General features: G+C 46.2%; 1 protein-coding gene across 5 annotated transcripts in view; it reads left to right on the top strand.

Annotated features, from left to right (window-relative positions):
* LOC140651491 (adenomatous polyposis coli protein-like) overlaps nt 1-14,463 on the top strand; it is a 176,898-nt gene that overhangs the window by 35,264 nt on the left and 127,171 nt on the right. The window lies entirely within an intron of this gene.

Below are 14,463 nucleotides of genomic sequence, written 5' to 3' on the forward strand. Positions count from 1 at the left end.
ATGATGTTCCTCCCCTTCATCAGGCAATGGTAACAACATCACAGGATTCAGGGTATTGCATCTTTGCAGAGTAACATTATCTGCCATTAGTAGAATTAGTTCATACCTATGTGCCCGTTGTGGTGACAATGCTTGGGTCACATATTGCTTCAATAGTATCTCTACTTCGTGTGTTAAAGGGTTTTGTGTAGTCTGGGAGTCCAAGAGCAGGAGCTGATGCCAAAGCTCCTTTTATCGTTTTAAAAGCTTGCTCCCTTTCTGGACCCCATGCAATAGGTTCTATCTCCTCATTTCTTGTTGCTTCTGTCAGTGATCTTGTTAATTCTCCTAACCCAGGAATCCATGGTTGAGAAAATCCCACAGTTCCAAGGAACTCTCGCAACTGTTTCTTTGTGACCAGTCGCGGAAGCTTTATTATAGCTTCTATTCTTTCTGGGTCTGTTACCCACTGCCCTTCCCTTAGGATAAACCCTAAATATTTAACTTCCTTCTGACACAGCTGAAGTTTGGACGGGGATGCACGATGACCTTTCTCCGTTAAGGCAGTACATAGATGTATAGTGTCTTTTATACAGGCATCCTCATCTTTACTTGCTATTAGCAAATCATCTACATATTTTACAAGGGCTGATTTGCCCGGTAATTTTATGTCTCTCAAATCATTTCTCAGTATTTGTGGAAAAAATTGTAGGAGACCCTGCAAACCCTTGTGGGAGATGCATCCAGGTTAATTGTTGTCCTTTCCACATGTCCTGGTTTCAGCTGAGATAGAGTTAATTTTCTTTATAGTGGCTGGTATGGGGCTATGTTTTGGATTTGTGCTGAAAACAGTGTTGATAACACAGGGATGTTTTAGTTGTTGCTGCACTAGTCAAGGACTTTTCAGCTTCCCGTGCTCTGCCAGGTGCAGAAGAAGCTGGGAGGGGACACAGCCAGGATAGTTGATCCAAACTGACCAAAGGGCTATTCCATACCACATGACGTCATGCTCAGTATATAAAGCTGGGGAAGAAGAAGGAAGGGGGGGACATTTGGAGTGATGGCATTTTGTCTTCCCGAGTAACCATTACGTGTGATGGAGCCCTGCTTTCCTGGAGGTGGCTGAACACCTGCCTGCCCATGGGAAGGAGTGAATGAATTCCTTGCTTTGCTTTGCTTGTGTGCGCGGCTTTTGCTTTACCTATTAAACTGTTTTTATCTCACCCCTCGAGTTTTCTTACTTTTACTCTTCTGATTCTCTCCCCCATCCCACCAGGGGGGAGTGAGCGAGCGGCTGCGTGGTGCTTAGTTGCCGGCTGAGGCTAAACCACGACACCACATTAAGTCAAACAAAAGTTGGCTGTCCCCATCTAAAGGGATGCTAAAGAAGGCAGCCCTTATATCAATCACAGTAAAATATCTTGCCCAATGCGGTATTTGTAAAAGTATGGTAGAGGGATTGGGCACTACTGGATGTGGAGTCACTATGTGCTGATTAACTACCCATAGATCTTGTACAAAACAGTATTTTGGGTCCCCATCTTCATCTAATCTATTCTTTTTTACAGGGAGTATGTGTGTTATACAGTGACACACACACCTTCAAAATTCCTTGGGCTAAATACCCATCTGTTTGCTTTTGAATGATCTTCTCAGCTTCTTGGGGACTTGGGTACTGTTTCACAGCTGGAGGGGGGGTGTCCTCCCTTTGTTTTTATGTTTACAGATTGAGCTGAAACTAGTAATCCCACATCCATGCTAGTTTTACTCCACAACTTTGTTGGTATGGATTTCAATACTTCCGGTATTTTTAGCTCATTATTTGGGCTTCCAGTGACTACAGTCATTCCCATGATTATTAAAACTATTCCTTCGGGCAACAAGCGTAATTCTACATCTAAAGCCTGCAAGAGATCTCTCCCTAACAGGCACTCTGGGGAGTCCTCTACCAGTACAAATCGCCCCCATATACTCTTGTTTCCTATGGTTACTAATAGGGGTTTGCTCAAATTCTGCCTTCTCTGTCCTGTGACTCCATGTATTAAAATTCTATCTATCTGTGGTCCGAGACCCTCTCAGGGTAAAATTCACAAGGGATAATGTGGCTCCTGTTTCAACCAAGAATTCAACTTCACGACCGTCAACTTTACCTATAATTTGTCCCTGCTGATCCAATTGGGTTACCCACACATTAAAAATTCCCAGTCCTTCTGCTTCCCCTTCAAGATCCGCAGGGTTTCTTCCCTCCAGTCATTGTGATTGTGAGTCTTCCCGGGCCAGTTCTTCCCGGTGATAATTTCCTTCTTTTGCCCTCTCCCACGGCCAAAGTGGGCATTCCCACTGTATATGCCCTAGATTCCCACCATAATAACACTCCCTTCCACCATTCCTTCCCCATCCCCTTTCTTTTCTCCCAAATCTTAGCTCAGACCTAGTATCCAGTCTCCTTCCCCCGCTCGCCCACCCCTGTCTCTCACTTGCAAATGCCTTGCTAAAGCCGAGGCAAATAAATTTCCCTCCTGCTCTTTTACTTTCTTCCTTTCTTTAACCTGCTCAGCTTTTCGCCTTTCCTCATGCCCATCATATACAAACACAGCGATACTCAAAATATTTTGCAAATTCTCCCCCTGCCACCCCAGCATGTGTTCCTTAAAGTAATTCCGTATATTGTGGGCCGCCTGATCCACAAAGACGCTAATAACGAGCGCGTCGTTAAAATTCTGTGGCGTCATTCCTCCGTATTTTAACAAAGCTTGTCGGAGTCATCCCCAGAAATCACTAGGATGCTCCTCAGGTCTCTGCCTGCATTCTTGTACTTTAGTCCAGTTCACTCCTAGTTCCCCACATGCTCTAATGGCTTCTACCAAATTCCGGAGCCCTGTCTGACAAATGGCTCGATCCCCTGCATGATTATAGTCCCAGTTTGGATCATTTGCTGGCCAGGGGTTTCCGTTTCCTCCCTCCTGTTAGCCAATTCAGCATCCTTATTAATTATTTTCTCTCTTTCATCAGGGCAAGAGAGTTCCCACTATTGTATTTGAGTGTCACTCCAATTTGGATTATACTCCGTACATATATTTGAGAATAATTGGGCACACCTCTCGGTGTCTTCCCTGAGACAGGGCATCTTACTTCCCCACAACGCTAAGTCACCAGGTTTCCAAGGCTGGCGCCTATAAAAGGTTAATACTGGAGCAGTCTCTGCTGGGGCCCCAGGGGGCACAGCAGCAGGATTAGGAACATGAGTCATAGTCATAGGAAAGAGCCCGGCAGCCAGAGGGTTAAGAGGAGGAGAGTCAGAAGAAGACAGATAAGGTGGGGTTGAACTACTCAAAGTAATTTCTTTTTCTGGTAGCTTTTTTTTTTTTTTTTTTTTAAACTTTTGTCCTGGGAGTTTCCTTTCCCCAGACCATGCATGCCATACATACCAGTAATCCATTTGGTATGGATACCTATCCTCCAGTCATGACTTAAATACATTAATTTGTGTGGATCCATTCTTGTAATAAACGGCCATTCACCTTGGTATAATTTGATTGCGTGCTTTTTAGATAATTCTGCTGTACCATAAATTTTCTCCCAATTCTGTAAGACCTCGGCCTAGGGCATCCCCTTTTCCACGCCAGGTACATTTTCCATTTCTTCTTTTTTTCCCTAGTATCAGGGTCTCACTTATATGCGTTTTACGCTGGTCAGGCCACACACCAACTTTTGCTTCTTGTGCGCTTTATGCTGACCAGGCCACGCACCCTGTCTTTCTTCTTCTGCAGTTTACGCTGATCAGGCCACACACCACCCCGATCACTAGTCTCAAGTCTGCTCAGGGAATTTTAACACTCACCTGTCAGAGCCTCCCATTCCAAAGGTCCCAGGTGCATTCACCTGCTACTGGCAGTTGGATGTTTGGAGGCGGGAGGATCCGAGGGCACTGGCTTAGGGTCCCACCTGGGTCACCAAACTGTTAAAGGAGAAGCCGCTGCCCAAGCACTCACACACCATTCAGGGAGTCGCACACACACCACCGGAGACTTTAACTACTAGGACCTGAGTCCCTTCGCAGCAGGCAGCTCCATGGAGCTGACGGGTGCCCCTTTTCGACTCCTCGCTCACACACACACTCACTCTCGGGTGCTTCCTCTCCCCTCTGGCTCGACCCTAGGTTTCCCAAAGCAGAGTCTCTGATACGACGTGCGCCAGACGAATTTATTGGTACAGCGGTGAAAACAGCTTGAGCTGGGTGCCTCCGGAGAGGGACCCAGAACAAAGAAATCCCTGGGCAATTATACCCTTACAATCTAAATTCCCCTCCCCTCAGGAGACAGTTCGGACCAATAGTAGTATCAGGGTCTGGGGTCTTCCCATTCTTCATTGGGCCCTTTCATTGTCTCTAGGCGGGCCGATTCTTCTCTTATCTCTAAGATTGCAGCTTCTGCTAAGGTCGAAGCCTCCTTATCCTTCTGGTTTGCACCAATTTTGGGGGCCTTCCTTCATGTAGCCAAGTAAAAGTTCAGTGCACGGTCGGTGGATCTAGGTGAAAGTTCTTGGGGCCTAAGACTTCAGCAAGCCTTGATACCAATGCTAAAGTGACTACTACAACATACAGAGGTAAGATGACTCTCCCTTCTGATGTGTCCACCTCACCACCCAGTTTATTCTCATCAGCAAACTTGTTGAGGGTGCTTTCAATCCCATCATCCAGGTCATTTATGAAGATGTTGAACAGCGTGGGGCCCAGTATCAATCCCTGGGGGACCCCGCTTGTGACAGGCTGCCAGCCTGAGTAAAAAACATTGATCACCACCCTCTGAGTGCCACCTGTTAGCCAATTTCCTACCCATCTCGCAGACCACCCATCCAATCTGTATCTTGCCAGTTTGTCTAGGAGAAGGCTGTGGGAAAGAGTGTTGAACGCTTTGCTGAAGTCCAGGTAAACAACATCCACTACTCTCCCCACGTCGACAGAAGATGTTATCTTGTTGCAGAAGGTGATCGGGTTAGTCTGGCATGATTTGCCCTTGGTAAATCTGTGCTGGCTTTTCCCAATCACCTGCTTCATCTGGCTTTTGATAGTTTCTAGGAGGACTCATTCCATTACTTTCCCAGGGACTGAAGTAGGACTAATGGGCCTGTAGTTTCCTGGGTCCTCTTTTGGGCCCTTCTTGTAGATGGGTATGACATTTGCCCTCTTCCAGTCATCAGGGATATCCCCTGATCTCCATGGCTTTTCAAAGATTATAGCCAGTGGCCTTGCAACAATGTCAGCCACTTCTCTTAACACCCTGGGGTGGATTCCATCCGGGCCCATAGATTTATGTGGGTTGAGCCCTTGCAAGAGGCCGCAGACCAGCCCTTCCTCCACTGCTGGTGGGTCAACACATGTGTTGTCGTAGCTACTTGATCCTGTGATCTGGGGTTCAGCTATGCTGATAAAGACAGAGGCAAAGAAGGTATAGAGAACCTCTGCCTTGTCAGCAGTATTAGCGACTAGTTTCCCTGCCCTGTTTAGCAATGGGCCTATGTCTTCCCTGTGCTTCTGCTTACTGCTCACGCACCTGAAGAACTCTTTATTGTTGTTCTTGACATCTTTGGCCAATTTCAGTTCTAGCTGAGCCTTAGCCTTCCTGAGCGCATCTCTGCATGCACTCAGGATGTACAGTGATGCATGCAGTACATCTCTGCATGCATCTCTGCATTCTTGTAGTCCTCAATGGCTATTTGGTAGCCTTTCCATAGCCGGTATGCTTCTTTCTTTGCTTTTAAGCACATTCAAAAGCTCTTTGTTAAGCCAGGGTGGTCTCTTGTTCCACCTTCTTCCTTTCCCTTTGTAGGGGATGGACTGTTCTTGTGCTTCCAGGAGGCTGTTCTTGAATAACTCGCAGCAGTCACAAGCTCCTTTGCCCTCCATGGATGCTTCCCATGGAATCCCTCGCAGCTGGACTCTGAGCGTATTGAAGTTGACTCTTCTAAAATCCTGGGTCTTTGTCCTACTACTGGTCTTCAGTGTGCTCAGCAGGATATTAAACTCCACAATGTTGTGATCACTGTATCCAAGACTACCATTGGTAGTTATGTTGTCAAGTAAGTCTTGTCAGTTTGTGAGCAGTAAATCTAGCAATATGCTGTTCCTAGTTGGCATGTCCAGCATCTGTAGCAGGAAGCAGTTCTCAATGCATTCCAGGAACCTGATGGATGACTTGTGCACCACTGTGTTGTTTTCCCAATAAATGTCCGGGTAGTTGAAGTCACCCATGAGGACCAGGTTCCGTTGGCCTGAGACTTCCTTGAGCGGCCAAAGTAAGGCTTCATCAGCCTCGTCATTCTGATTGGGAGGTCAGTAACAGATACCTACCATAAGATCTCCCTTGGTGATGATCTCTCTAATCTTGATCCAAAGGCATTCAATAGAACTTTCATGGTCTCCATAGATCACCTCCATACACTCAAATTTCTCTTTTACATAAAGTGCAACTCCACCTCCTCTTCCTCCCTTCCTATCTTTCCGAAAGAGCTTGTAGCCATCCATTGTGGTCTTCCAGACATGCAAGTTTTCCCACCAAGTTTCTGTGATTCCTATGACATCATAACTCTCAGACTGGGCACAGAGCTCCAGTTCCTCCTGTTTGTTGCCCAGACCACGTGCATTGGTATACACGCACTTGAGGTGGCTGGACTTAGGGTTCTTGCCTTTGGAGAGGGTTGGGGAGCATTCCTCACTACTCTGGTAGGTGCACTCATCCACCCTGTTGCTTATGAATATGCAGGTGTCACAGCTTTGGACCCTACCCCTCAAGTTTGTTAGTTTAAAGCACGACTCACTAAGTCAGCCAGCTAGTGAAGATTCTCCAACCTCTTCTAGAAACGTGGATCCCATCTCTCCCCAATAGGCTGTATTTGTCAAAGAATGTCCTATGATCATTCCAAAGGCCTGGCAACATTCCAAAGGCCTGGCAACCAAAGGCCTGGCAACAACACCAGCCACGAAGCCAGGTATTGATCTGCATTATCTATATTATTCTCTCCTTATAGTGTTAGCTCAAATTGTGGTGGGTTAACCTTGGCTGGCTGCCAGGTGCCCACCAAGCAGCTCTATCACTCCCCCTCCTCAACAGGACAGGGGGAGAAAATAAGATGAAAAAGCTCATGGGTTGAGATAAGGACAGGGAGATCACTTACCTATAACCGTCACAGGCAAAACAGACTCACTTTGGGGAAGATTAATCTAATTTATTGCCAATTAAAATAGAGTAGGATGTTGAGAAACAAAAACAAAACTAAAACCACCCCACCTTCCTCCCACCCCTCTTTTCTCCCAGGCTCAAATATACTCCTGACTCTTCTACCTTCTCCACCCCCAAGTGGCACAGGGGAAGGGGAATGGGGGTTGTGGTTAGTTCATAACAGTTCCTCTCTGCTGCTCCTTCTTCCTCACACTTGTCCCCTGCTTCTGGCATGGGGTCCCACCCACAGGATACAGTCCTTCAGGAACAGACTGCTCTAGCGTGGGTCCCCCACAGGCCACAGTTCCTGCCAGAAAACCTGCTCCAGCACGGGCTCTCCACAGGGCCGCAGCTTCCTTCAGGGCACATCCACCTGCTCTGGCATGGGTCCTCCACTGTGGACCTCCTTGGTCTGCAGGGGGACAACCTGCCTCACCATGGTCTTCACCATGGGCTGCAGGGAAATCTCTGCTCCAGTACCTGGAGCACCTCCTCCCCCTCCTTCACTGAACTTGGTGTCTGCAGGGTTGTTTCTCTCACATTTTCTCACTCTTCTCTCTCTCACAGCTTCTGCACAGCATTTTTTACGCTTTCTTAAATATGTTATCACAGAGGCACCATCAGCATCGCTGACTGACTCAGCTTTGGCCAGCAGTGGGTCCATTTTGGAGCCAGCTAGAATATGCTCTAACATGGGGGCAGCCCTTTATCTCTTCAGATAGAGGCCACCCCTGCAGCTCTCCCCCACTACTAAAACCTTGCCACGTAAACCCAATACACAAATAAATAGCATTTTCAATTATACCTTACAGAGTCTGAGTCCCTTTCTTACTGGGATCATAACAGACCAGCACTCCTGGTGTAAAACATTTGGTGTAGTTGGCAGGATCCTGTGAGACATGCCTTTCTGGAGAAAGAACAATGAAGAGAGAAGCAGAGTGCCTGAGTGGTCCCCACACACAGCTGTGGAGGGTAGTTACAAGGCATTTAGTCCAGGTGGTTTGCCTGGTGGATTGGGAAATTGAGGAGGAATTGCCTGATTGTTCCACTCCAGATGAAGTATTACTGTTGTCTTAGCAAACAGGGGTTAGGGAAAGGAAATTAAAGGAAAATTTGTACTGTCTTTGGTTTTTGCTAACATGCTTGAAATGGACATGGCAGCATTTAGAGCTGATGCAAAAAGAACTGAAAGCGCTGCAGGTGCAGCTCCACTCGGCAGACCCTGGGCAGTGAGCACAGGTGCAGACACCTGCAGTGCAGGGGGGGTGCACGGAGCAGTCTGGGAAGGGCACCACTGAGGTACGAGCTATTTGCCAGAAGGATGAATGGTGGGACAAGGACCCTTGGTTCTCTGGTAAGGATGAGTGGACAGAGGGGTTAGAGGATGAGTGCGGCAACAGCATTTCTGTCTGGCCATTAGTGATTCACAAAGCAAAGGGGCTCCCGGGGGCATCCCAGCACACAGTCTGGGTGTGCAATTTTACACAGCCTGAGTTGCAAGATTTAGCAAAAGCATACCAGCAAAAGCCAGGAGAACGGCTGACGCACTGGCTCTTGTGAGTATGGGACTTTGGAGGAAATACTGTACTTTTAAATCCTAAAGAATTAAGGTGTTTGGGTGTCATCTCGCAAAAGCGTATGATTACCCAGTGGCTAAGAGGAGCACAGGGTAATGTATCCCACTCCCTGCAGGAGCTTTAAAAGTAGAGTATCCCTTGCCTACTGACTGGGATGATAAATCAGCATCCTGGAAAAGTATAGCTGAGGCTGGTCAGTATTTACGGGAACTGGCTGCACGACCAGGCGTGTATTCACATAACTTTAGGTCCTGATATGGAAACTTTTACACCCGTCATGAACACCCGAATATTAGAGGGTGCCCCATTTGCCTTGAAAGGGACAATAATTTCCTTGCTAGGGGCTGCTGCAGGAAAACCAGTGGGGGATGTTATTCTATCACTAGGACAACTTGGTGATTATCAGAGTGAAAAAGAGGAGACAGAGCCTGAAGCATTTCAAATGCAACAACTCAAGGGAAAGGTTACTCAGAAAGAGGTGTTTCTGGCACTAATACAGGCAGGAGTGCCTGGGGAGCAGATGGCAAACCAACTCCTTATTTGTAGAGTTTGTATAAGAAAGCAAAAGCAAAGGAGAAGGGACAGAGGGCACACACTGGGCAATGGGGGCATAGGGGTTGAGCAGTCAATTACCCCCGTGATTATGGGGACAGCAGAAGCAGGGATTCCTCTACCAAGGAACAGACTGAAGGGTCCGAGGACAAAAGTGGTAGACCAGTCCCTGTGTGCCCTTTAGTTATTAACAAAGCAAAAGGACCCGCTGGGGCACCGCAGCATACAATATCAGTGCAAGATTACACTCAGACAGAGCTGCAGAGTGTGGCAGACTTGTAAGAGCAAAAGCTGGGAGAGAGATTAGGACAGTGGTTACTGCAAGTGTGAGACCAAGGAGGGGACAGTGTACAACTGAGCCCCCAAGAAATGATGCATCTGGGAGCAATTTCTCCATATCCAATTGTTACCCGTTTTATAAAATAACTCCCAAAACACACAGAATATGTTTAGAGAAGAGACGTCATTTTATTCTGCACAGGCTGCAAGGTGAAATATTTCCACAAATCAAGCCCACCTACTGTAATTCTCTTCAACATTTATACATGAAAGTTAACATACCACGCCTATCTAATACATAATCATTAGACTGACTAAGCATCCTCTTCTTCCATTGGTCTGTATTTTCTCCACTTTGATTTAAAGCCACAGTGTGATTTTTAATTCACTGTGCATGCTCACAAGGGGGGGGGGGGGGGGTAGTCCTTTCATCCCTCAGTTGGGTTGGTGGTCGCAATCTTCCCCCTGCCGTCTTTACCTTTCCCCTAGTTACTGTGACTCCCATCGTTTTCATGGTTGTGGTGTCCCTTTATCTTTACGACCTTCCCTGTAGGAGGATGTTCCTGTTATTAGTCCTTGAAGTGTTACAGCTTTGCATTCGTTGAGGAGATGCTAGTTAGTGAAACATATGCTTGTCAGTAAAGTATGCAGTGCCAGTACCCCTTTAATCTGACTTAGGCATTATCTATTACCTTGAAGATTCTACAATTCCCATATACTAATTTCCACTTGTAACTATGATTCTTTCTTAGCTACTAACAACTTCTATACTTTTCTATTTTATTTAAAAAAAAAAAATATATATATGGTTTGTGGTAACACAATGGTGACACAATGCTTAAAAGGGGCCCGGGCAAATGGAAATGTGATTTATTCTCTTTGGGAATGGTAATGTAACCAGATGTAATCGAAGTGATTAGTTTGTTCTTTTTTGACTAAGCAACATAGACTAAGCAACATAAGCAACATGACTAAGCAACATAGAGATAGGAGCGGGGTAGACAGTACTTTAATGTTGTGTTTGTACATCTATGGCTATGGATATGCTACTATGCCCAAAGACAATAGGACGAGGAGTAGTACGGACATGCTGCTATGCTCCCAGTACAGCCCCAGCCCATCTTGACAATGAGGTCGAGGGTAGTTAGAATAATTGGTTTGTGTTAGAATAGGAGTAAGGGTGCCAAATCATTGTTAGGGACCATGCACCATGAAGAAGGGAAGCAAGTTACATAAGCAAGGTAGGATTGTGCATGCCCATAAGAAGGGGTCAACTAAAGGACACACCTGTACGACCACCAAGGACCACCAGAGACCCCCACGGAAGCCCCTTGGAGCTCAAGGATGCATGCGTAATGACCATGCAAATATGATAATTAGTTATGGGAAATAGAATGAATATGCATGATCATTCTGGGAAATTTGATGCATATGTATGTAATCGGACAATATAAGCTTTGGTTGATGTAACTTGGGGTATGTATGCTAGGTGGAACGATCCCCCGTGCATCCAGCGCCATAATAAAGAATGCCTGCTTCTTAATGCTACATTGGTGTTAAGGAGTTTGATTCCCGATTTCGGTGACAGTAAAGCTACAGCACCACCACCCACACCCCCCCACACCCCCCCGGTTGGAATGACAGAACTGTGACATGGAGGTTTAGAGATGGAGGAGGGGAGCAGTATTTGAGAGAATTGGCTGTTCAACGCGGTGTTTAAAACGCTGCCTTCACTAGCCAGGACTCAGAGGTATTCACCTCAGGAATGCAATCCAGGCTGTTAGCCAGAGCGCCTTTTCATCTTAAAGGAACCATCATATTGCTCCTGAGAGCTGCCCAGGGGAAAGCAGTCAGGGATTGTGCTGGTTTTGGCTGGGATAGAGTTAATTTTCTCCATAGTAGCTAGTATGGGGCTATGTTTTGGATTTGTGCTGAAAACAGTGTTGGTAATACAGGGATGTTTTCGTTACTGCTGAGCAGTGCTTACTTTTCTGCCTCTCACACCACCCCACCAGCGAGTAGGCTGGGGGTGCACAAGAAGTTGGGAGGGGACACAGCTGAGACAGCTGACCCCAACTGACCAAAGGGATATTCCATACCATATGACGTCATGCTCAGCAATAAAAGCAGGGGGGAGGTTGGCGGGGGGGGGGCCGCTGCTTGGGGACTGGCTGGGCATCTGTTGGTTGGTGGTGAGCAATTTTTTTCATTTGCATCACTTGTCTTTCTTGGGTTTTATTTCTCTCTCTCTGTTATTTTCATTTTCCTTACAGTTTATTATTGTTTCTTTCCAATTATTAAACTGTTTTTATCTCAACCCACGAGTTTTCTCTCCATCCATCCCGCTGGGGGGGAGTGAGTGAGTGGCTGTGTGGTGCTTAGTTGCCGGCTGGGGTTAAACCACAACAATACTGCTTAGAGAGACTATGGTTATCTGGAAGTTTACATCAGCACTGTAAATACTGTTACTACCAGTGGACTAATGATGATAGACTTTCAGAAAGAATGAATACCTAGTGTAGAGATGGCCATGGGTGTAGCCATTTGACCTCACTGATACTGACACATTAGTTTAAATGGAGTTATATCTGGCTTAGATCTGGTAATTCAGACACCAGAGCTTTTTTTCCAAGGAAACAGTAGCAGCATCTCAGATAAAAATCACACAACTGAGAGTACACTGATGATAGTAACAACCAGAAATGTCAAAATTTCAAATTACAAAAGTTATGTCCTTTACACAAGATCACCTACTTGTGTAGATACTTGGATAGCTTGCTAAATGTTTTTGACTTTTATTATTTGCATTAATTTCTTGCATTATTGTATTGTATTATGTACTGACATATGAGATGATTCATATGTTTTCAATTAAAAATTAGACATTTAAGTCTAAGTTGGTCCATCTAGACTCCCTTTATAATTAGTGGAAAAAACCAGGTAACTCTAGAGGGTAATTTATCTTAAATGTCTAAAATAAGTTAGATGAATTACCCCATGGGGTATCTTTGATGTGACTTCAGATGCCTGAAATGAATCTTACCCAGGGTGTCCAAAACCATGTCCTATCCAAACAGCAAACTGTATTATCTGCCATATTTATTTGAATTTCACAGATATTAAGGCTTAATATGGATATAATTATTACAATATGTACTGGAGTATAAGCATGCAAACACTGAAAAGTATTGCTCCATTCCTCTCTTCTCACTGACCTGCTGGACTGACTGCTGGAGGAGGGTTCCAATATGTGGAGAGAGGGGATACACTATGATAAATCTCAATGTAGGCACCCTTCAGCTTCCATACGTCATTGCATGTGTGTACACATCTCTTTCTGCCAGAGCGAATTGGCTTTTTGTAGCCTATCTGTCCTCCACCTTACAGTACTTCATTCTCCCTAACCAAGTCAGGCAACCCTTCAGGGATTACTTATGTTTTGCTGCGTGGTGGGTTGATCCTGGCCAGCAACTAAGCACCCACCAGCTACTCATTCCTGCAGCAGGATGGGGGTGTAAAAGTCAGTTCTTCACCGTCCGAGGAGAGAGGCAAGGACGTTTAGCATAGAATTACCACAGGAATTTATTCTTTTATATTTTAGCTATGCACGTAGTGGTGCCCCAGCCTAATGCATGGGGGACCCCAATACAGAGGAAAGCAGGGTTTATATATGTTACAATACAGTTGTGTAGACCAATCAAGTTACTCATGTTAAGGGGTGGGCTAATCAGTTACTATTGCTCGCATAATCGGTATATACTTCTCCCATGCGGGATCAGTACATGCTTGTCCCACGCAGGTGGTACAGACGTATGGTCAGTGGTGTGTTAATCCTCATTGTTCTAAACCGATGTCCCATGCAGGTGTGGGAGGTTTATCCTGGATTCTGGTCGATTGCAGTTCTGGCCGTGGTTATATGCCTGGTTCCACTGAAGGGTTAATCTTCTATTGTTTTGTCGTTGGTATGGGGTGTTCTTAGCTGGCAAGAGCTGGCTTAGGTTGCGTCTTTGGGTCATATTGACCCCGAGGTAAAAGCTCATAGTCTCAGGTCGTGTTCATTCTTCTAAGCAAGTCATATTGCAGTTAGCATCTTGTCTTTCATGGGGAGAGAATCAGAAGGCAATCACTCACAACCTCCCACAAGCAGGCTGATGCCCAGCCAGTTTCTGACCAACAGCTACTGTAGAATACACACCCCCCCCCCGCCATTGTTTTGTTGCTGTTGTGGTTTCTTTGGGTTTTTTTTGTGTGTGTGTGTGTTTGGTTTTTTTTAATTGAGCTTGAGGTTATTGGTATGGAATATCCCTTTGGCCAATTCAGGTGAGCTGTCACAGCTGTGTCCCCTCCTAACCTCTTGCCCACCCCCAGCCCACTCGCTGGGGGCAGGGGAGTGGGGTAGGTAAAGTGAGAAACAGAGAAAGCTTTGACGCTGTGCAAGGACTATTCAGTAATAGCTAAAACACTGGTGCATTATCAACACTGTTTTAGCCACAAATCCAAAACACAGCACCATACAGGCTGCTATGAAGAAAGTTAACTCCATCCCAGCCAGACCCAGTACATGCTGTTCCTATTTGATTACTGTTTAGGGCTCTCGCCATCTAGCAGCTTTGCCCTGCCAGCACAGCACAGCAATGCGTACCTTCAGATCTCCCTGTGGGAAAGGAGCTTGCCGCACTCAGCACCTGCTCCAGCCCCACACCACAGCCAGGAGCCGCGAAAGCAGTGACGGGTAACAGCCACCCTGCCACACCCACCTCCGCTGCGGCCCACCCCTCGCAGCAGGTGTGTGCTAAGAGAAGGGAGCAGAGGAGTTAAGGCCCTCGCGCATGCGCGCCTCCGCTGCAGAAGCCAGGGTT

This window comes from Ciconia boyciana, chromosome 4 (genome assembly GCF_034638445.1).
Source record: "Ciconia boyciana chromosome 4, ASM3463844v1, whole genome shotgun sequence".
In the NCBI taxonomy this organism is placed as follows: domain Eukaryota; kingdom Metazoa; phylum Chordata; class Aves; order Ciconiiformes; family Ciconiidae; genus Ciconia; species Ciconia boyciana.